Source organism: Suncus etruscus, chromosome 15 (genome assembly GCF_024139225.1).
Source record: "Suncus etruscus isolate mSunEtr1 chromosome 15, mSunEtr1.pri.cur, whole genome shotgun sequence".
NCBI lineage: Eukaryota > Metazoa > Chordata > Mammalia > Eulipotyphla > Soricidae > Suncus > Suncus etruscus.
In genome coordinates, this window is record NC_064862.1 from 75,698,804 (window position 1) to 75,721,157 (window position 22,354).

General features: G+C 47.6%; 1 protein-coding gene and 1 non-coding gene across 2 annotated transcripts in view; one reads left to right on the forward strand and one right to left on the reverse strand.

Annotated features, from left to right (window-relative positions):
* Positions 1–21,894, reverse strand: part of MEPCE (methylphosphate capping enzyme) — a 372,004-nt gene extending 350,110 nt beyond the window's left edge. The window contains exon 1 of the mRNA XM_049788608.1: positions 21,889–21,894. The gene's annotated coding sequence lies outside the window, so the exon portion shown is untranslated. The remainder of the gene's footprint in view (positions 1–21,888) is intronic.
* On the forward strand, positions 15,759–15,873 carry LOC126031527 (U5 spliceosomal RNA). Its single transcript, XR_007503362.1, has one exon. It is a non-coding gene; the product is annotated as a U5 spliceosomal RNA (small nuclear RNA).
* Positions 21,895–22,354: the final 460 nt, after the last annotated feature.

The following is a 22,354-nucleotide window of genomic DNA, read 5'->3' on the forward strand; positions in this document are numbered from 1 at the left end:
TTGTGTGGATGTCTTTCTAGGAAAGGGAGGAAGAGGGAAAACCAGTAAGTCACACACACTTTCTGTCCCTTCACAATCATTGGCTGTAAGATGAATCCAGCTATTAACCACACACACACACACACACACACACACACACACACACACACACACACACACACACACACAAAACCCTAACTTCCTCTGTCCTTTAAACCTATCCCTCTGATATGTTTAAGTCTATATGGATCTCTCTCTACCCTTCCCAGCCCAAGTGAATTGGTACAGTTTTAATAAAGAAAGGTCATGGCTTGGCATGTAGAGAGATCACAGAGTGAGAAGCCACTGACTCCATGATTCTCTCCTGACTCTCTTGGTCTATTAATTCTTTGAGCTACTCTTCTTCAAACTGTTCATCTGGGGTTGGAAATATGGTGCTTGGGGTGACCTTACAATTAGCCACGTGGGGATCCAGCTAGGCAAGGGGCTGAAAATGGCAGGAAACATGCCACTAGATTCTGAGATTGGATTGGGAGCAGGGAAGTCTGTGACACTTGCAAACAGATACTCAGGGTCTGTCACAAAAGGATCTGCTGGGGGACATTCTGAGTTGCCCAGTGGAATGGGTATTGGTGACCCTGGTGGGTCCTTGCCCTTCTCAGGCAGCACAGCCAGGGGGAGATGGTTCAACCCCAACCCCCAGCAAGTGGGGCAGGAAGGGAAGCAGCTGTCAGCTCTTAGGGCAGCCCGAGAAACTCTGGGTCCCTTGTCCTCTTCTCAGTTACCCTTTCCAGCTGTTCCTGATTCTTCCAGGCAACTTCCATAGACCAGAAGTTTCCATGGCCCTCAGGTTCTCAGCTTTCTCAGGGATGAACATGCTGAGACCATCAAAGAATGAGAAGTTGAAAAGTAGGTGAGGTTATTTAGGTCTGACTCAGTCAAGGACCTCCAGGAAAACACTGAGCCTCCTTTGTTGGGCCTGAGAGGAAGAGTAAGAACCTGGTAGCTCACAAGGAAGCCCCAGGATAGTTCTGGAGGTTGGGAACCTCAGAGAGAAGGGAAGTTGCTTTGCTTTCACCCCCAGAAGCACAGGGCACATCCCCCACCCCATAGTCTACACCTACAGCTCTGGACCACCTCACCCTGGGCAATGAGTGGACATAGTCTCCATTCCATGGAGCCAGCCCTAAGGGTCAGCATATCTCCACACCACTCACCCGGTCTAGCCTGAGTGTGGGATGTCCCAAACTGCATGTAAGGCAGGGCCTAACAGAGGCTCCTCCAGCTCTCTCTCCCCTCCTGAGGCTTAAACTATCCCTGCTTTCACCACATCCCTGTCAGGACACAAGTAAGGAGAAGCAGAAACCAAGGCAGAGACAGATGCACACACTGTTCCCTCGGAGTTGTCCAGAAGAGCTGGGTAGGATGAACGGGAGAAAGGAGAGGCCCCACCACTCAAGACTGGGCTGCTTCCCCTCACTAATGATGGGTGGGGCCTCCACACTGCACATGGGGAGGCCCTTGTGCAACAGGAACAAGAGCAGCCAGAGTCACAGGAAGTAATGGTCACTCTCAGAGACCCCGTGTTGTCCCTGCCTGCTCCTCCCTCAGCTCTGCCCAGAACACCAGGCAGCTCCTCAGAGGTCTCCGGCTGCCTTTTCCCCCAGCAGTGCAAGGCATGGGCCTCTCTCCACTGCTGCTGCTGCTGTTGTCCCTGCTGACTTTTCTGAAGAATGGTGAGTGGCCAGGACAGTCTGGGCCCAGACCTGGGACAGGGGCTTGCTGGGACTCTGTAAGTGCAGGGCAGATGCATAGGGTTTCTTCCCAGTGATAGTTCACTCCCACATTTCACTTTTTCCGATGCCTGGAGAGAGGACGCTAGTGTGATGGACGGTCCTCCTTGTCACAGGGACAAGGAACAGAGATGTGGGGCTAACATTTCCGAGTCTTTTCCTCTCCTCTAGCTTCCTCTGAAAGTTGCCCAACATCTAACTATGGGATCAAGCAGCCAAAGCACCTGCATGCCTTTGAGGGCAGTTCCATACCCATCAACTTCTCCTTCTACTATCCCTGGAAGTTAGCCGACAATCCTAATGTAAATATATCCTTGAGATGGAAAGCCTTCCATGGGAAGTTCATCTACAATCAAAGTGTGAATTTTACCCATGAAAAGTTCAAGGACCGTCTCACCCTGGAGAGGATAGAGGGAAAGAATGAGGGTGTCTTCCTCATTAGGGGGCTGCGAAGGGAGGACGCAACCACGTATTTCTGCCAAGTGCAGCTGAGGACACAGAACTGTGGGGATCAAAAATTTCAGTCCATTGAGGGGACGAACCTCACCATCACCCCAGGTGAGTTAACTGCTCAGGACAGCCCTTCTGCCTAATGCCTCCTTCTAAAATCATTCTCTACAGTTCAGTCTGTCCAATCATTCCCTTGTCTTCCTTGCACCTATTACTTCTCTAGCTTCTCTGTTTGTAATTAGTTGGTGGCTACCTGTACTCATAGTTTTCTGATTTTCTTCAAGGCAGGTTTTGCCATGATTAGGAAATTGTTTCCATAGGGACTGAATGTTTCATTCACCTAGAACAAATTCTTCCCATTGCTCATTATGAATGTGGGGATAGGCAGATGGGCTAGTGGGCATGTGTTACATGGGAATTTCTGGTGCCAGAAATCACCAGGACCTCCGGAGACATACCAAGTGTGGTCCAAGTATTGAAATAAATGGAAATAGTGGTTTGTGTTGCATTAAAGCCCTTTGGATTGGCTTAGACGGTGGTGGATGGTGATGGAGGGTGAGAGGTCTTTCTCCTCCAACCCAGGCCACATGTGTCCAACTCCCTGCAGCTGCTGGGTCAGCAGGTATCAGAATAGTGGCGGGTAGAAAAGTTACAGGCAGGCTTCAGGGTATATTATCTTTATTCAGACTCTGGTCAACATGTGTGGCCTACCATAACCATTTTTGCTGGATCCTTATTCAGCCCTGCATTCTAACTTGTTTTTCAGCCATCTCTCCTCCTGCTTCTTCTGCACGTTCCATCCATGCAAATCCCCTTTGTCTTTCAGGCCAAAACTTTTTGATGCCTACCAAAAAACCCTCCCAGAAATGGTCAGGTCTTTCTTGTAGGTAAGGTTGCACAGGAAGAATGGGGGGTGGGGTAACAGTTTGTAGAGATGAATTTTGTATACCTGACACTTCTCTGGTCCTTTTACTGGCCATACACTTTATAAAGTTTATTCCCACCTGTGACCCAAACTCCAGGCGCTCCCCTCCTCCTGGAAACCCCCCTGTAAAAAGTCACACAAGAATTCCAGGACTCTCAGTTATGAGGAAGGGAGAAGGAAGGCAAGCCAGTGTGTATACAACCTTTCTGAGTGGAATGTCCCGCAAAATCACTGGCTACTTGAGGAACAAGCTAGGCAAGGCACTGAATATGGCAAGAAATGTGCCACTTGATTCTGAGATTGGTTCGAGAACAGTGAGATCTGCTATCCCAACAGCAGATATTCAGGGTGTGTCCCCAAAGACCTGTTGAGGAACATTCTGAGTTGCCTAGTGGAATGGGTAACGGTGAACCTGGTGGGTCCCTGAACTCCTCTGACAGCTGGATATGGGGAGAGAGTTTAGAAACAAATTCCAGCAAGTTGGGTAGGATGGAATGTAGCTGGCATTGCACAGGGCAACCCGAGAAGCTCTGGGTCCCTTGTCCTCCCTTCAGTGACTCTTTTCAGTGTTTCTGAATCTTCCAGGCATCTGCCATAACAGGAGAGTTCCTGACATCCATGGTATACTTCTTCAGCCCTGGACCACCTCACCCTGGGCAGGTGTGGGCACAGTCTCCAAAATTAGCCCTGAAGATCAGCAGATCTCCTCATCCTCTGCCCATATTATATTAGCCTGAGTGTGGGGACTGGCCCCCAGAATACTACAACCTCTCTCTAAGGCAGGGGTTGTCACCCCATCACCACGCAGGACACAGACCATGGAGAAACATTGAACATAGCAGAACCCTCTGGGGTTCTAAGCCGTCAGGGGTTGTCCAGAGGATCTTAGGTGAGATGGATGGGATTGGGAGAGACCCAGCGCTCAAAGTCAGGACCTAACTCTCGGTGAGGCCTCAGCACTGCTCTTAGGGAGGCCCTAGTGTAACAGGAACTGGAGCAGCCAGAGTCACAAGAAGTGCTGGTCACTACCCTTCCCTGTCCCCACCGACTGTCCTCTGTTGTGCCCAGAACTAAGGAAGCCCCTCTGAGGAGCCGGCCAAATCCTCCTCCAGCAACACAAGACATGACCCATTTCCACTGCTTCTGCTGACCCAGCTGACCACCCTGATGAGCAGTTAGTGGCCAAGACAGGATAGCCCAACAGGGGATGGGAACTGTGATGGACTCTGGTGGTGCTAGGCTGATTTTCACAGCCAGATGCAAAGTGCTAGATTCCCTCAACCTCACCCTCTTCCAAAGCCTGGAAAAAGAACATTGGTCTGATTAACGGTCCTCTGTGTCACATGGACAAAGAAACAGAGATGTGGGGCTCACATTTCCTTATCTTTTCCTCTCCTCAAGCTTCCTCTGAAAGTTGCTCAACATTAGGCTTTGTGGTCAACCAACCAAGGCATCTGCAAGCCTTCGAGGGCAGTTCCATACGCATCAACTTCTCCTTCTCCTATCCCTGGAAGTTAGCTGAAAATCTGGATGTGACGATATTCTTGAGATGGAAACATGTCCATAGGAATTTCATCTACAAGCAGAATGGGAATTTTATCCATGAGGAATTCAAGGACCGTCTCACTCTGGAGAGAACTGAGGGAAAGAATGAGGGTGTCTTTGTCATCAGGGGGTTGCATAGGGAGGACGCAACCATGTACTTCTTCCAAGTGCAGTTGAGGACACAGAACTGCGCGAAGAAGTTTCAGTCCATTGAGGAGACAAACCTCATCATCATCCCAGGTGAGTAAACTGCTAAGGACTGCCCTTCTACCTACTGCCTTCTTCTAAACTCACTCTCTATAGTTCAGTTTGTCCAATCATTCCCTTCTCTTCCTGTATCTATTAAATCTCTAGCTTCTCTGTTTGTAATCAGTTGATGGCTACCTGTGCTCATAGTTTTCTGATTTTCTTCAAGGCAGGTTTTGTTATGATTAGGGAATTGTTTCCATAGGGACTGAATGTTTCATTCACCTAGAAAAAGTCTTCCCATTGCTCATCAAGTATGTGGGACAGGCAGATGGGCTAGTGGGAATGTGTTAGATGGGGGATGTCTGGGTCCAATCCCAACTTCAGGATCCCCTGAGAAATACCAAGTGTGGTCCAGATATAAGAAACAAAGTGAAGTAGTGGTTTGTAGAGATGAATTTTGCATACCTGACACTGTTCTGGTCCTTTCCACTGGCCACCCACTTTCTACAGACTATGCCCAACTGTGACCCAAACTCCAGGCCCTCTCCTACTCCTAGAAAACCCCTGTGTACAGAGAGTCACATATCCCAGAACACTCATTTATAAAGAAGAGAGGAAGAAGGTATATCAGTGACTACATAGCCTTTCTGAGTGGAACATTCCCTCACAATTACTGGCTACTTGGGGATCCAGCTAGGAAAGGTGCTTAATATGGCAGGAAACGTGCCACTTGATTTTAGAGACCCATTGGAGAAGTAAGGTTTGCTACATCCAATAACAGATATTCAGGGTGTGTCAACCAAAGACCTGCTAGCGGTGACCATAGTGGGTCCTGGCCTTCCTCAGGCAGCCAGCCAGGTGAAAGTGATCAGCCCCAAATCCCAGCAAGTGGGGTTGGATGGAAAGTAGCTGTCAGTGTTCAAGACAGCCTGAGAAGCTCTGTATCCCTTGTCCTTCCCTTTGTTACCCTTTCCACTGCTTCCTGATTCTTCCAGGCCACTCCATAGAGCAATGGTCCTCAAACTATAGCCCGCGGGCCACATATTGTATTTATTCCCATTTTGTTTCTTCACATCTAAATAAGATATATGCAGTGTGCATAGAAATTTGTTCATAATTTTTGTTTTTACTATAATCTGGCCCTTCAACAGTCTGAAGGACAGTGAACTGGCCCCTTGTTTAAAAAGTTTGAGGACCCCTGCGAAAGTTCCTGAACCTTAAGGCTCTGAGCCATGCCTATCCCAAGAGTGAGCAGACATGATCCAATCACCATAGGATGGTATGGAGCTGAAAGGGAGATGAGAGTGGATCAGGCCTGACACAGACAAGGGTCTCCAAGAAAACACTGAATATCATTTTTTTGGAACTGGAGGAAGGACAAGAAGTTCATGGAGTGAAACAGAGATAGGACCATGGGGAAGGCGTGTCCTTGCATACAACCAATTCTCTTAGATCCTCAGCATCACATACATAGAGTAGCCCATGTACTGCCAGGAGTACTGAGTGCAGAGTCAAAGTAACTCCTAAAAATAAATGAATAAATAACTCCTGAGCACGATTGCATGTGGCTCCAAATCATCAAAACAAAAACAACAGAAAGATTATGGGGGAGTCTCAGTGATAGAGCTGCAATTTGGGAACCCCAAATAAAAGGAGGGTCCTTTGTTTCACTCCCAGAAACACAAGATACTTCCCCTGATGAAATTATGACCCACCCATGGTCTATTTCTTCAGCCCTTTACCACCTCACCCTGGGCATGGAGTGGGCACAGTCTTCATAGTCAGACCTGAGATCAGCAGATCCCCCCCACCCCCTGCTCACGCCATCTAACCTCAGTGTGGGGTTTTGACACCCAGGATGTCGCATCTTCTCTCTAAAGCAAGATATGTCACCTATCAACAGGCAGGACACAGGCCCGGGAGAAGCAGAGAACAGGGCAGAGACAGAGGCACACACTGAGTCCTCAGGAGCTGAGGTGGGACCGAGGGGAGAAGGGCGAGAACCCAGCCTTCAGGGCCAGGATACTGCACCACACCTAATGCTGGGTGGCATCTCAGCACCGAATATAGGGAGGCCCTTGTACCACAGGACAGGAGCAGCCAGAAAATGCTGGTAACTCTCAGGATTCCTCTGCCCCTTCCCTGCCTGTTCCTCCCTCTGCTGTGCCCCGAATCCCAGGCAGTCCCTCAGAGGTCTCTGGTCACATCCTCTCCTAGCAGAGCAAGGAATGGGCCCATCCCTGCTGCTACTGCTGCTGCGGCTTTTGCCCATCTAGCCTCTCTGAAAAAAGATGTGTGGTCAGAAAGGTCCATCTGTGCCCTGACATGGGACAGTGCTTTGCTGGTCTCCTCAGCCAGAAGCAAAAGGCTGCTACCCAGTCCTGGGTTCCCTCAACCTCACCCTCTTCCAAAGCCTGCGGAGAGGACTCTGGCCTGGTACAGTTATGAAGGAAACCTCAGGCTCCAAAACCAGGACCTGGAGACATGCGGGTCTGGAAGCAAATATTGATGCAGGAAATAATCCACACAGTGAGAGGGGACAAGAATGGATTCAGGAATTCTAACACTCAGGCCAGAAATTCCAACATACACATCTTCTGCTCCTAAGAAGGAGGGCAGCTTAGTGGAGGAAGACTGGATAATGAATGCACTACCTTTCTGAAACCTGGGCTTTTATTAGTAAGAATCAGACCAGGTATTAGGGTAGAGAACTAATACTTAGTAGGGAGGGATCCAGTAATTCAACAGAAGGTCCTCCCTGTCACAGAGATAAGGGAACAAAGATGTAGGACTCACAGATCCATGTTTCTCCCTCTTCTCCAGTTCCCCTGAAAACTGCCATGTAAATGCTAGCACTGGGGTTAACCAGCCAGAGCACCTACAAGCCCATGAGGGCAACTCCATCTGCACCCCCTTTTCTTTCTACTACCCTTGAGAATTAGTTAGGTATCCTAGATAAATGTGCAGACAGCCTGGAGATGCGGAGTCTTTCGGGGATTTACATCTACAGTGAGACTTAGAGTTTTACCCATGAGAAGTTCAAGTCCTGTCTCACATCTGTAAAAGACATAGGGAAAGGACAAGGGTGTTCAGGGGCTGCAGAGCAGGACAAAGACAGGGACTTCTGCCAAATGTATCTGCGCAGATGTGACAAGTAGGTGGTTCAGTCTATCCAAGGGCTATCCAGACTCATGGTCACCCCAGGTGTGTTCATTGTTCGGGCCATTCCCAACCTATTTTCTCAATTTCTATTTCACTTACATTTCAGATGAATTTTTCATCAACAAATCAAGTTCAAAGAGCCTGGCAACACATGGGTAGGGGACTTGGCTTGCACACAACTATCCAGGATTGATCCCCAGCACCACATATGGTGTCCCAAGCCTTGCCAGAGGAAGCCCTGAGCACCAGTTGGTGTGCCCCTATTCAAAAAATAAAAAAAGAATTTATTTTATTTTATTTTATTTTATTTTATTTTATTTTGGTTTTGGGTCACACCCGGCAGCGCTCAGGGGTTACTCCTGGCTCTATGCTCAGAAATCGCCCCTGGCAGGCACGGGGACCATATAAAATGCCGGGATTCGAACCACTGTCCTTCTGCATGAAAGGCAAACACCTTACCTCCATGCTATCTCTTTGGTCCCAGTAGATAAGAATTTAATTCATGAAGTTAATGTGGTAATCAGGCTCTTTTTAAAATAGATATGGGAAAGTAATACAAATAGTTTTAAATTTTACTCTCACCATGTAAGTTATCATTCCAAAAGAATCTTATCAGCAAATGTCACTAAGTTTGTGTTTGTCTTATTAATGAATTAATTGTTTGTTTTGCGGCCACACCCATTGACGCTGAGGGATTACTCCTGGCTTTGTGCTCAAAGCTTGAGGTACCATATGGACACTGTGAGATTGAACCGAGGTCCTTCCTAGACTAGAGCTTGCAAGGCTTACCTTTAGTGCCACCACTTAGGCCCCAGTCTTCTTAATTATTGAATACAGCAAGGCTGTTTTGCTAACTGGTCCCATAATGTAATTGTGCAGAGAGAGTTTGTATATTTTCTTCGTAGGTCCCATATTCCTTATAGCGGTGTAGATTCAAAAGATTTTTTTTTCTGTTCTTTTCTTTTTTGGCTTGGCAGCCACACCTAACAGCACTAAGAGGCTTTTCCTGGCTCTGCGCTCAGAGATCACTCCTGGAGGTGCTCAGGGGACTATACGGGGTGATGAGGATTAACCCAGGCCAGACACATGCAAAGCAAACACCCTCCTCATTGTACTATTGCTCCAGCCCATTTGGTGTTTTAGAGTGGGGCTTGTTCCCCTGAGCCATTGTCAGTCAAGCAGGCTGTCACAGTTCAATGAGGGCTGGAGGTTATGGAGCTGTTTCAATCCTGTGGTGTGAAGATTACTTCAGCTGTCCTAGAACAACTCAGGGTTCTCCACAGCCAAATTCAGGAAATCGTGTGGTGGTAGGGGTCAGCCACATTCTAGACATGAGCATTGACCCCTTTACTCTCTCTGATAGAATCATGGAAGAAAACAATAGGGACCGATCCAGGTGGAGCTGGCGTGCCATACTCAGTGCTGGGCATTGAGCCAGGCTCAGCTGTGTCTCAGGCAATTCCCCTCCTGCTGTTTTATGCCTCTAGTTACTATCTTGGTGTTGTCTTTTTTCGTTTGTTTGTTTTGGGGTCATACCCAGTGACACTCAGGGGTTACTCCTCCTGCCTATGCACTCACAAATTGCTCCTGGCTTGGGGGACCATATGGGTCTCCAGAGATCCATCTCAGTCTGTCCTAGGTTAGCCTCATGCAAGGCAAATACCCTACCTCTTGTACCACCACTCCGGTCCCCATTGTCTTTATTTATTTATTTATTTTTGGTTTTTGGGCCACACCCAGCAGTGCTCAGGGGTTACTCCTGGCTGTCTGCTCAGAAATAGCTCCTGGCAGGCACGGGGGACCATATGGGACACCGGATTCGAACCAACCACCTTTGGTCCTGGATCGGCTGCTTGCAAGGCAAACACCGCTGTGCTATCTCTCCGGGCCCATTGTCTTTATTTTTAACAAATATTTTAGGAGCTTGGCGCGATAGTACAGTGAGTAGGGCTTTTGCCTTGCACGTGGCTGACCTGGGTTCTCTCTCTGGCATTGCATACAGTCCCCAGATTCTGCCAGGAAATGTTGCTGAGCACAGATCCAGGAGTAACATCTGAGCATCGCTGGGTATGGACCCAAACCAACCAAAACAAGACATTTGAGGGGGGGGTCCCTGGAGAGCTAGTTCAGTGAGTGGGTAGGGCACTTGCCTTGTATGTAGCCAACCGGGGTTTAAACTCCAACATCCCATATGGTCCTTTGAGCACCACTGAATGTAGAGCCAAAAATTGCCTAATTACCCAGAGAATTGCCTAGTTTGGCCCCAAACATATATATGTATACATATATATATTAATATACATACATGCATATATATACACACACATCAAAAACAAAAACATTGGAGGGATTTTGGGCCACACCAGTGGGTGCTCAGGGATAACTCCTGACTCTGCACTCAGGAATCCCTCTTGGCAGGCTTCAGACTGCTTGAAGATTTGACTCAGGGTCCTTGCCAAGACTTCCTAGTTGGATGAGGTCCAGACTTTGGTTCATTGAATAAATTTCTTTTTTTTTTTTTTTTTTTTTGGTTTTTGGGCCACACCCGGCGATGCTCAGGGGTTACTCCTGGCTGTCTGCTCAGAAATAGCTCCTGGCAGGCACGGGGGACCATATGGGACACCGGGATTCGAACCAACTACCTTTGGTCCTGGATCGGCTGCTTGCAAGGCAAATGCCGCTGTGCTATCTCTCCGGGCCCCGAATAAATTTCTTTTATACCTTGCATTATTGTAGGTGATCTTTGACTCTCAGGGTCAACATGGGTGTCAACTCAAAGCCCAGCACTTTCAGGAAGGTAGCAGGGACAGCAGCAGCAATAGGGACATGCCCATTCCTTGCTCGGCTGAGGGAGGAGGCAGCTGGGGCCCTCTGAGAGGCTGTCTGAGGTTCTGGACACAATGGAGGGAGGAGTAGGCAGGGACAGAACAGGGAGCCCTGAGAGTGACCAACAGTTTCTGTGAATCTGGCTGCTTACGTATCCGTTGTTCCAGTGGCTCCCCTTCTTAGTGCTGAGGCCCTACCCAGCATTAGTTGAGAGATGCATCCTGACCTTGAGTGCTGAGGTCTTTCCCTTCTCCCGTCCATCACACCTCAGCTCCTCTGGACACTCCCTGAAGGCTCAGTGTGTGTCTCTGTCTCTGCCCTGATCTTTGCTTCTCCCTGACCTATGTCATGCCCAGGGATGGAGTGACATCAGGCAGGACCAGTTAAGGCCTCAGGAAGGGAGAAGGGTCTGGAGGAACCTCTGTCAGACCCTGCCTTAGATCAAGGTTGGGGCATCTCACACTCAGGCATGATGGGATGAGTGGTGGGAAGATCTGCTAACCCATAGGACTGACTCCGTGCAGGTTCTGGCCACTTCCTGCTCAGGGTGTGGTGGTAAGAGCTGAAGGAGCAGACCATTGATGGATCATGATTTCATCAGGAGAACTTTGTGTTTCTGGGAATGAAGCAATGTGACTTCCCTTCTCTCTGGGGTTCCCAACCCACAACTCTATCTCTGATGTTTCACTTTTCTGTTGTTGTCTTGGTGATGTGGAGCCATACCCAAACATGCTCAGGGGTTATTCAGACTCTGCACTCAGGGGTCATCCTGCCAGTACTTGGAGAACTATGTGAGATTCTGAGGACCAATGCAAGCTGTCTGATCCTCCCTACTGTCCTATATCTGTTTTACTCCATGAATTTTATTTTCTTTCTCTAGTTCGAAAAAGAACATTCAGTGTGGTTTTGGAGACCCTTGTTTGTATCAAGGTCGAATCATTCTTATCTCCCTTTCAAATTCACACCATGCTATGATGGTTGGATCTTGTCTGATCACTCTTGGAAAAGCCATGGCCCAGAGTCTTACATTCCAGGAACTTTTCTGCTATGGAAGATGCCTGGAAGAATCGGAAAGCACTGGAAAGGATGACTGAGGAGAGGACATGGGACCTGGAGCTTCTCGGGTTGCCATGAGCACTGATGGCTACTTTTCATCCTACCCTACTTGCTAGGGTATGGAGTAACACCCCAAGCATTGCTGGGCATGATCCTAAAAACAAAACACTCTCAGTGAGAACTAAAGAAAAATAAAATGAGATTTGTGGAACTAAACAAGTACCAAATAAATAATGATCATTCAGGTCAAAGTGTACTAAACACGCTCAGGAACTGGCCCTTTTAGCAAGTTCATCCAAGTCATGGCAGAATGGAGCAAAGCAGCACAGTGAAGGAAAAATGCAAGTGCAGTAAACAGAGGAACCGCAGGGTCTGGTCAGGGTCATCGGCGCTCACCAGCTTTCTGTTTTAGTGGATCAGAGATTGGTGGTAACAGGGTTCTCTGAAGAACTGTGACCTCCTGGAAATGAAGAAGAAACGACAGCAGAGGAGTCACTGCTCTATAAGGGGGAAATACTCCCAACACTGTGTGGGCCAGAGTCATAGGTGCCTTGCATGCAGCTGACCCAGTTTCCATCCCCAACAGCACCTGACACCATCACCCAACTGGAGCCCTACAGTAGGGGATGGGGCTTTCAGGACCCCAGTGAGAGGTGATGAACATCTCTGAAGGCCACTGGGGCCCTGGGAAGGTGCAAGAGCTGTTGGATCACATGGGAGCAGGAATGGGTTGGGAAATGCCCCTTAGTCTTTCCTTGCATCTCTGAGGGAAACAGAGGGTCTTTGTGGGAGGGGCAGGCAGTCCTGCTGCTGAGGTGGATCTGGAGAGAGCAGGGGGAAGATGAGGGGAGCATCACACTCCTGCTGGCAAGGAGTGTCAGATTGGACTAACCACAGGGGATGTCTCTCTGTGGGCTCTGTCGCCCCTCCCCACCATACCTCTCTCGTTGGTGCTTTGATTCATTGGAGAATCCCTTGAGAGACTAGCAGCTCCCTTGAATCCTGCTGGGAAGGATCTGGAATCAGTCAGCCTTGTCAAGAAACCCCGCCTCATCCTCAGCTGCCAATCAGTAACTCAGCTCTGCACCCTGCATCCCTGTACTCAGCCCTCTTGAGAGCAAGGGCAAGGGGAGCCCCAGATGGTCTCAGTTGCTTCATCCTGCACTGACAGAAATCTGTTGTCCAGCACCCTGTCCTCCTGCAGGGAAATCTCTCTTCACCTTTCCCAGGTTTACACTCCTTCCCCTGAAGTTCCCCACTACCCTCATGTGGACCCCAAGAGGGAAGCCTGCCCATGGAGATGCTGCATAACCCCCTAGGATCAATGCTGTTCCAGGAAACTGCTCAAGAAACTGCTGAAGGAGAATGCCCCAGATGGCTAGAGCTTGTCAGCCTAACCTCTCAAACCCAGCTTCCTTTGTGAAAACCACACACACACACACACACACACACACACACACACACATGAGAAACCACCTCCCTGGCCCAGCCCTGGTGTTTTTCAGACATTTGAATCTCTCTGACAGGGGAAGGTTGGTGGGGAAAGATGACTTTCCTTTAAGTAAGTTGGGGAGAGAGCAGGGGCCTGGCACCACCTACCTTGACTTCTCTTCCACACGACATAGGTAATCAGTCCCAAAATGATTATTTTGAAGAGAAAAATTATCAGTGTCACCGGCAACATATGAGTAGAATACAGGAACCCAGTGCTTTGGGCTGAGGAGACATAAGACTTCAGTAAATTTTTCACATAAGGAATAGTGGACCCTGATGCCAATATTTCTTGACAATTTTAAAGGTATTGCAATACTCTGTAATACAATGTTATTTCCATAAAAAGATTTTGTGTTTTAGGCCGGAGTTATAGTACAGCAAAGAAGGCACTTGTCTTGCACGTGGCCAACTGGGATTTGAGCCTCAGCATCCCATATGTCCTTCTAGAGCCTGCCAAGAGTGATTCCTGAGTGCAGAGCCAGGAGTTATCCCTGAGCACCACCTGATGTGGCCCAAAATCCTTCCAATGGCTTTGTTTTTGATGTGTGTATATTTATATGCATGTACGTATATGAATATATATACATATATATGTTTGGGGCCAAATTAGGCAATTCTCTGGGTTAATTCCTGGGTCTGCATTCAGTGGTGCTCAGGCAACCATATGGGTTGTTGGGGTTCAAGCCCAGGTTGGCTACATGCAAGGCAAGTGCCCTACCCACTCACTGTACTAGCACTCCAGGCACCCCCCTCAAATTTCTTGTTTTTGTTGGTTTGTGCCCATACCCAGCAATGCTCAGATGTTACTCCTGGCTCTGCAATCAGCAATAATTCCTGGCAGAATCAGGGGACGGTATAGAATACCAGAGATAGAACCCAGGTTGGCCATGTTCAAGGCAAATGCCCTACCCACTGTATCACTCCAAGCTCCTAAAATATTTGTTAAAAATGGGGCCGGGCGGTGGTGCTAAAGGTAAGGTGCCTGCCTTGCCTGCGCTAGCCTTGGACGGACCGCGGTTCGATCCCCCGGTGTCCCATATGGTCCCCCAAGCCAGGAGCAACTTCTGAGCACATAGCCAGGAGTAACCCCTGAGCATCACCGGGTGTGGCCCAAAAACCAAAAAAAAAAAAAAATATATTTGTTAAAAATAAACATAATGGGGGCCTGAGTGGTGATACAAGAGGTAGGGCGTTTGCCTTGCATGAGGCTAACCTAGAACAGACCGTGGTTCGAACCCTGGAGTCCCATATGGTCCCCCAAGCCAGGAGCAATTTGTGAGTGCATAAGCAGGAGGTGTAATCCCTGAGCGTCACCAGGTGTGGCCCCAAAACAAACAAACAAACAAAGACAACACCAAAATAGTAACAAGGCATAAAACAGCAGGAGGGGAATTGCCTGAGACACAGCTGAGCCTGGTTCAATGCCCAGCTTTGATTATGGTCTCTCCAGCTCCACCTGGATCAGTCCCTATTGTTTTCTTTCTTGACTCTGTCAGATAAAGTAAAGGGGTCAATGCTCATGTCTAGAATGTGGCTGACCCCTATCACCACAGGATCTCCTGAATTTGGCTGCAGAGAACCCTGAGTGCTTCCAGGATAGCTGGAGTAAGCCTCACACCACAGGATTCAAACAATTTCATATCCTCCAGCACTCATTGAACTGTGACAGCCTGCCTGACTGACAATGGCTACAAGAGCCCCTGTAGCCTAATTACAGGGGAAGCCCCACTCAAAAAAAAAAAATGGGTTGGAGCAATAGTACAGTGAGGAGGGTGTTTGCTTTGCATGTGGCTGGCCTGAGTTAGATCCTCAGCACCCCATATGGTCCCCTGAGCACCTCCAGGAGTAATCTCTGAGCTCAGAGCCAGAAAAAGCCTTAGTGCTGCTAGGTATGGCCTCCAAGCCAATAAAGAAAAGAAAAGAAAAACTATCTTTTGAACTTACACTGCTATATGGAATATGGGACCTACGAAGAAAATATACAAAGTCTCTCTGCACAATTACATAATGGGATCAGTCAGCAAAACAAACCCTCGCATTAAATAATTAATAAGACAGGGGCCGGAGCAGTGCGGTCTGCCTTACAAGTGCTAGCCTAGGACAGAAGTAGATTCGATCCCCTGGTGTCCCATATGGTCCCCCCAAGCCAGGAACGATTTCTGAGTGCATAGCCAGGAGTAACCCCTGAGCGTCAACGGGTGTGCCCCCCCAAAAAAAAACAAAAATAAATAAATAAATAAATAAATAATAAGACAAACAGAAACTTAATGACATTTGCTGATAAGATTCTTTTGGAATGATAACTTTGCATGATGAAAGTATAATTTAAAACTATTTGTATACTCTGGTTTCTCTTCAGATCGTATAAATCTTTCACCTTTTACTAAAGATTTCCGTGGAGAGGAACAATTCTGAGTTCTTATTAATTTTTTGAGGCCTTGCATTTGCAGGGCTAAAAAAAAAAAAACTATTTGTATTACTTTCCCATATCTATTTTAAAAAGAGCCTAAATACCACATTAAATTCATGAATTGGGGCCAGAGAAATAACACAGTGATAAGGCGTTTGCCTTGCATGCAGAAGGACTTTGGTTTGAATCACTGCATCCCATGCGGTCCCCTGAGCCTGCCGGGGGCAATTTCTGAGTGTCGAGCCAGGAGTAACCCCTGAGTGCTGCCGGGTGTGACTCAAAAACTAAAAAAAAAAAGCTAAAAAAAAAAACAAAAAACCATGAATTAACTTTTTTTTATTTTTTTTGAATGGAGGCACACCTACTGGTGCTCAGGGCTCACTCTGGCAAGGCTTGGGACACCATATGTGGTGCTGGGAATCAATCCCGGGCCAGCTGTGTGCAAGGCTAGTCCCCTACCCATGTGCTGCCAGGATCTGTGAACTTGATTTTTTGATGACAAAATTAATCTGAAATATAAGTGAAATAGACATTGAGAAAATAGGCAGGGGATGGCCCGAACAACTGATACACTTGGGGTGACCATGAGTCTGGATATCCCTAGGATAGATTGAAAACCTACTTTTCACATCTTGTGCACAGTTGCATTTGGCAGAAGTATTTGTCTTTGTCCTGCCTCCACAGTCCCCTGAACAGGAGAACACCTCTGTCCTTTCCCTATGTCTTTTACAGACGTGAGACAGGACTTGAACTCCTCATGGGTAAAATTCTGTCTCACTGTAAATGTAATCCCACCAAAGACTCCCCATCTCCAGGCTACCTGCACATTTATTCAGGATTCTCAACTAACTCTCAAGAGTAGTAGAAAGAAAAGGGGGTGCAGATGGAGTTGCCCTCATGGGCTTGTAGGTGCTCTGGCTGGTTAACCCAGTGCCAGCGTTTTACATAGCAGCTTTCAGAGGGAACTGGAGAAGAGGGAGTAACACAGAACTATGAGCTCCACATCTTTGTTCCCTTATCTCTGTGATGGGGAAGACCTTCTGTTGGATTACTGGGTCCCTCCCTACTTAGTATTTGTTCTCCACCCTAGTCTGACTCTTACTAATAAAAGCCCAGGTTTCAGGAAGGTAGTGCATTCATTATCTAGTCTTCTTCCACTAAGCTGCCCTCCTTCTTAGGAGCAGAAGACGTGTATGTTGGAATTTCTGGTTTGAGTGTTAGAATTTCTGAATCCCTTTTTGTCCCCTTTCACTGTGTGGATTATTTCCTGCAACAACATTTGTTTCCAGACCCTCATCTCTCCACGTCCTGGTTTTGGTGCCTGAGGTTTCCTTCACAACCATACCAGAACAGAATCCTCACTCCAGGCTTTGGAAGAAGGTGAGGTTAAGGGAATCCAGGACTGGGAAGCAGTCCTATGTTCCTGGCTGAGGAGACCAGCAGAGCACTGTCCCATGTCAGGGCATAGATGGACCTTCCTGACCATGTATCATCCTTCAGGGAGGCCAGAGAGGCAGCAGCAGCAGCAGCAGCAGCAGCAGGGATAACCCATGCCCTGCTCTGCTAGGAGAGGAGGTGGCCAGAGACCTCTGAGGGACTTCCTGGGGTTCTGCGCACAGCAGAGGGAGGAAGAGGCAGGGTCGGGGCTGGAGAGCCCCGAGAGTGACCAGCACTTCTTGTGTTTCTGGCTGCTCCTGTCCTCTAGTACAAGGGCCTTCATATGTGCTGTGCTGAGGTCCGACCCAGCATTAGGTGCGGGGTGGCGTCCTCACCTTGAGTGCTGGGCTCTTACCCCTCTCCCCTCTGTCCCACCTCAGCTCTTCTGGACAACTCCTGAGGCCTCAATGTGTCTCTCTGTCTCTGCCCTATTCTCTGCTTCTCCCGGGCCTGTGTCCTGCCTGGTGATAGGTGACATACCTTGCCTTAGAGAGAAGTTGTGATATCCTGGGTGTCAGACCCCCACACTCAGGTTAGATGGCATGAGCAGGGGTGAGGGGAATCTACTAATCTCAGAGCTGACTATGAAGATTGTGCTCACTTCCTGCCCAGGGTGAGGTGGTAAAGGGCTGAAGGAATAGACCATGGGTGGGTCATAATTTCATCAGGGAAAGTATCTTGTGATTCTGGGAGTAAAACAAAGTGACTTTCCTTCTCCTTGGGGTTCCCAAATTGCAGCTCTATAATTGAGGTTCCCCCATGATATCTTTGTTGGTTTTGTTTTGGTGATTTGGAGCCACACGCAACTGTGCTCAGGGGTTACTTTGGCTCGGCAGTCAGTACTCCTGGCAGTACTTGGGGAACTCTATGCGATGCTGAGGTTCTAAGAGAATTGGTTGTGTGCAAGGCCACACCCTCCCCACGGTCTTGTCTCTGTTTCATCCATGAACTTCTTGTCCTTCCTCCAGTTACAAAAAATGATGTTCAATGTTTTCTTGGAGAACATTCTGTCAGGCCTGAACCACCCTCATCTCCCTTTCAGCTCCATACCAACCTATGGTGATTGGATCATGTCTGCTCACTCTTGAGAAAGCCATGGCCCAGAGCCTTAAGGTCCAGGAACTTTCCTGTATGGAAGTGGCCTGGAAGAATCAGGAAGTAGTGGACAGGGTGACCAAGGGGAGGACAAGGGACGCAGAACTTCTCAGGCTGCCCTGAGCACTGACAGCTACTTTCCATCCTACCCCACTTGCTGGGATTTAGGGCGGACCTCTTTCACCTAGCCGGCTGCCTGAGGAGGGCAAGGACCCACTATGGTCACTGCTAGCAGGTCTTTGGGTGACACACCCTGAATATCTGCCATTGAGTGTAGCAAACTTCATTTCTCCAATTGGTCTCTCAGAATCAAGTGGCACATTTCCTGCCATCTTAAGCACCTTTCTTAGCTGGATCCCCAAGTAGCCAGTAATTGTGAAGGAAGGTTCCACTCAGAAAGGCTAGGTAGTCACTGATACACCTTCCTCCTCCATTTTTTATAAATGAGTGTTCTGGGATGTAAATTATCTGAGCTGTTAAATCCTTTGTTGGGTATTTGTGAATCCAAGAACAGTCCCCAGAATGAGAAATTACTTCCCATCCCCATATCCCCTTTCAGGGGGAGACCTTGATAATATTTATCCGCAGCAAATAATAATCCACATAGACAAGAAGGATAGGGTGTAAAAGATTGGGCAAAGAGAGCGAGAGAATCCTCTTGCAGCCTGCAGCTTTCGCAAAAGGACCCCTCTCCCCTGTCCATCAAGCTATTTATTGCCAACTCCACAGTGCCCCCACCTGGAAGGGCTAGGTGGGGCAATAGTCACAGAACAGTCCTAAGGAAATATTTTTATATACAACAATTCCAAAAATAATCTTTTTTTTTTTTTGGTTTTTGGGCCCTGGGGTGAGGGGGTGAGAAATTCCTCCCTAGGCATCCAAAAACTACAGAGGCTCGGCTGGGCTCAGAACACTCCACATGCCAGGATTTCGTGGGCCTTTGACTGGTATGATGGGGGCTCTGGGCAGGACAGCTAGCCATAGGACCCCTGGGCTGACCACTTAGTCCAGGTGAACAAGATTCCCCCCACACCAGGCGGGTCTTCAGGGCCACGCCTGGTTAATCAGGCCCTGGGGGGAGGGGGTGAGAAATTCCTCCCTAGGCATCCAAAAACTACAGAACCGCTCGGGGGCTCACGCCCCCACGCGTACTTCATGTATTCAGAATATTCCTTATTCTTATGTTATGTTTTGCGTATACGGAATGTTCATTTTGTATTCTGCCCTTTCCCACACCCCTACAAAGCTCTTTTTTTACTCCTTAACTCTCTAACCCCCTCTCAAACATCACTAACCTACATTACTCTTTTTAACTTCAGTAGTGTACAATCCTAATCACAGTCCAAAGCTGTGCATTGTGTGTGACAACCCCAAACTGTTTCAAGATACATAAAATGGACACGTATTTCTTTAGAATATTTTGTGTTTTTTCTCTGACAGCTATAATTCTTACTAAATGTTGTCTTATACAGTGATGATTCTAACCACTTTTTATCTTCTCTTTTTGAGCTGTTTAACAAGGAATTTTGGTGGAAGAGTCCCCCAGTTTAATGCTTATGATTGAACCATGTCATGGGAATCATTGGAATTGTTCTTATGGCCCCCATATGCACCAATAACACCACGTGGCATTGCTTCTTATTTGCATAGGCACATTAAAATGGGAAAATACTATACATACAAATAAGATCCTATCTAATAGAGATTGGAACACACAAATCTTGTAGTGCAAAGGGACCTTACACCCTGAACATTGACATAACGACCTGGCACAGACCTCGGAAGAAAGGACATAATCCATTCTCCCCTGAACCAGGGAAGCCATCCATGAAACATCCAGGCTGGTCTATAACATCACCTGGAAGCAATCCTCTACCACGGAAGACCTACACTGCTCAGACTTCGACCTGCTCAAAAGAGATTTCCCTTAACACTGAGAAGACTTAACAACAACAACGACCTGCTTACAGGACAGGGCTCCCCGCATTGCCCTTTGATTGTGAGGTGAAAGGAGAGGATGCTCCACATCCTGACTTCAATGTAAGATATGCAGATTCCAGGATCTTTAATACAGAAACATGATACCAAGAACAGAGACTGTGTGAAAAATAAAAGTGTGTTGGCACTACAGACAATGTATTGGATTGGACGATCTAGCTTGCCTGGAGCCTAGACTTGGTCTTGTGCCAGGAAACTTCAGGGGTCTGGAATCTTTGTACTTAGGCCAAGGTTATTTATTTCCATGTCCCTCATATTTTGGTGGGCCTATGCAAACAACAATTGCCACTCTAACACCATTTTTACTGTGCTCCTTTGACTCTAATCCTTAAAAAGAACCCACTTAAAATTTGAGGTTAACTTAAGCTAATATGCATGTATATGGAAATGTAAGAAAATACTATGCCTGTAATGTTTAAAGAGTTATGTAAGTTTTATGGCTTTAGATTGCCTTGTGTACTGTTAAGAAATATTATAATGTGTTACAATCTGGGGACTTGAGGGACAAAGTAATTGTACATGGATTCTGTCTTATTTATCTTAATGTTCTTTGGCTGAAATTTCAAAGTTAAGATATCAGCAAGGGGACTTCTGAGAATTATGTTATGGGTGATTGTCCTTCCACTGTAACTTTACCTTGTCCTCTTTCTTTGCACCCTTGTTCTCATAATTAAAAATAAAAATTAAAAAAAAAAGATGCAGGGCTAGCTAAGAATGACTGTATGCTTAAAAGGTTATTATATAGGCCACACATGTGGTGGATAGGGCATGAATAAAGCTGATACTTCCTGATGCCTGTCTCTGGATGAGTCTGATTCCGCCGTTCACCTAAACCTGGGACCCGCCAACTGAATGGGGATTGCGGAGCCACGTGGCATGGGGTGGCAGAGAAAAATCCCTTCATCCATCCATCTTCATCCAGCTCCATCGTTAATTATTTAACACTACACTGGGATATGTGACTCTCTATATACAGGACTTTTCCAGGAGGAGGAGAGGGCCTGGAGTTTGGGTCACAGTTCGGCATAGTCTGTAGAAAGTGGGTGGCCAGTGGAAAGGACCAGAACAGTGTCAGGTATATAAAAATTTATCCCTACAAACCACTATTTCACTTTGTTTCTTATATCTGGACCACACTTGGTATTTCTCAGGGGGTCCTGAGGTTGGGGATTGGACCCAGACATACCCCATCTAACACATTCCCACTAGTCCATCTGCCTGTCCCCACATTCATGATGAGCAATGGGAAGAATTTGTTCTAGGTGAATGAAACATTCAGTCCCTATGAAACATTTCCCTAATCATAGCAAAACCTGTCTTGAAGAAAATCAGAAAACTATGAGCACAGGTAGCCATCAGCTGATTACAAACAGAGAAGCTAGAGATTTAATAGATGCAGGAAGACAAGAGAATGATTGGCATCGGAAAAAGTGAAATGTGGGAGTGAACTAGCACTGGGAAGAAACCCTATGCATCTGCCCTGCACCTACAGAGTCCCAGCACAGCCCCTCTCCCAGGTCTGGGCCCAGACTGTCCTGGCCACTCACCATCCTTCAGGAAAGTCAGAAGGGACAGCAGCAGCAGTGGAGAGAGGCCCATGCCTTGCACTGCTGGGGGAAAAAGGCAGCCGGAGACCTCTGAGGAGCTGTCTGGTGTTCTGGGCAGAGCTGAGAGAGGAGCAGGCAGGGACAACACGGGGTCTCTAAGAGTGACCATTACTTCCTGTGACTCTGGCTGCTTTTGTTCCTGTTGCACAAGGGCCTCCCCATATGCAGTGTGGAGGCCGTACCCATCATTAGGTGTGTGGCAACATCCTGGTCTTGAGTGGTGGGGCCTCTCCTTTCTCCCATTCCTCCTACCTCAGTTCTTCTAGACACCCCAAGAGAACAGTGTGTGCCTCTGTCTCTGCCCTGGTTTCTGCTTCTCCTTACCTGTGTCCTGCCAGGGATTGGGTGAAAGCATGGATAGTTTAAGCCACAGGAGGGGAGAGAGAGC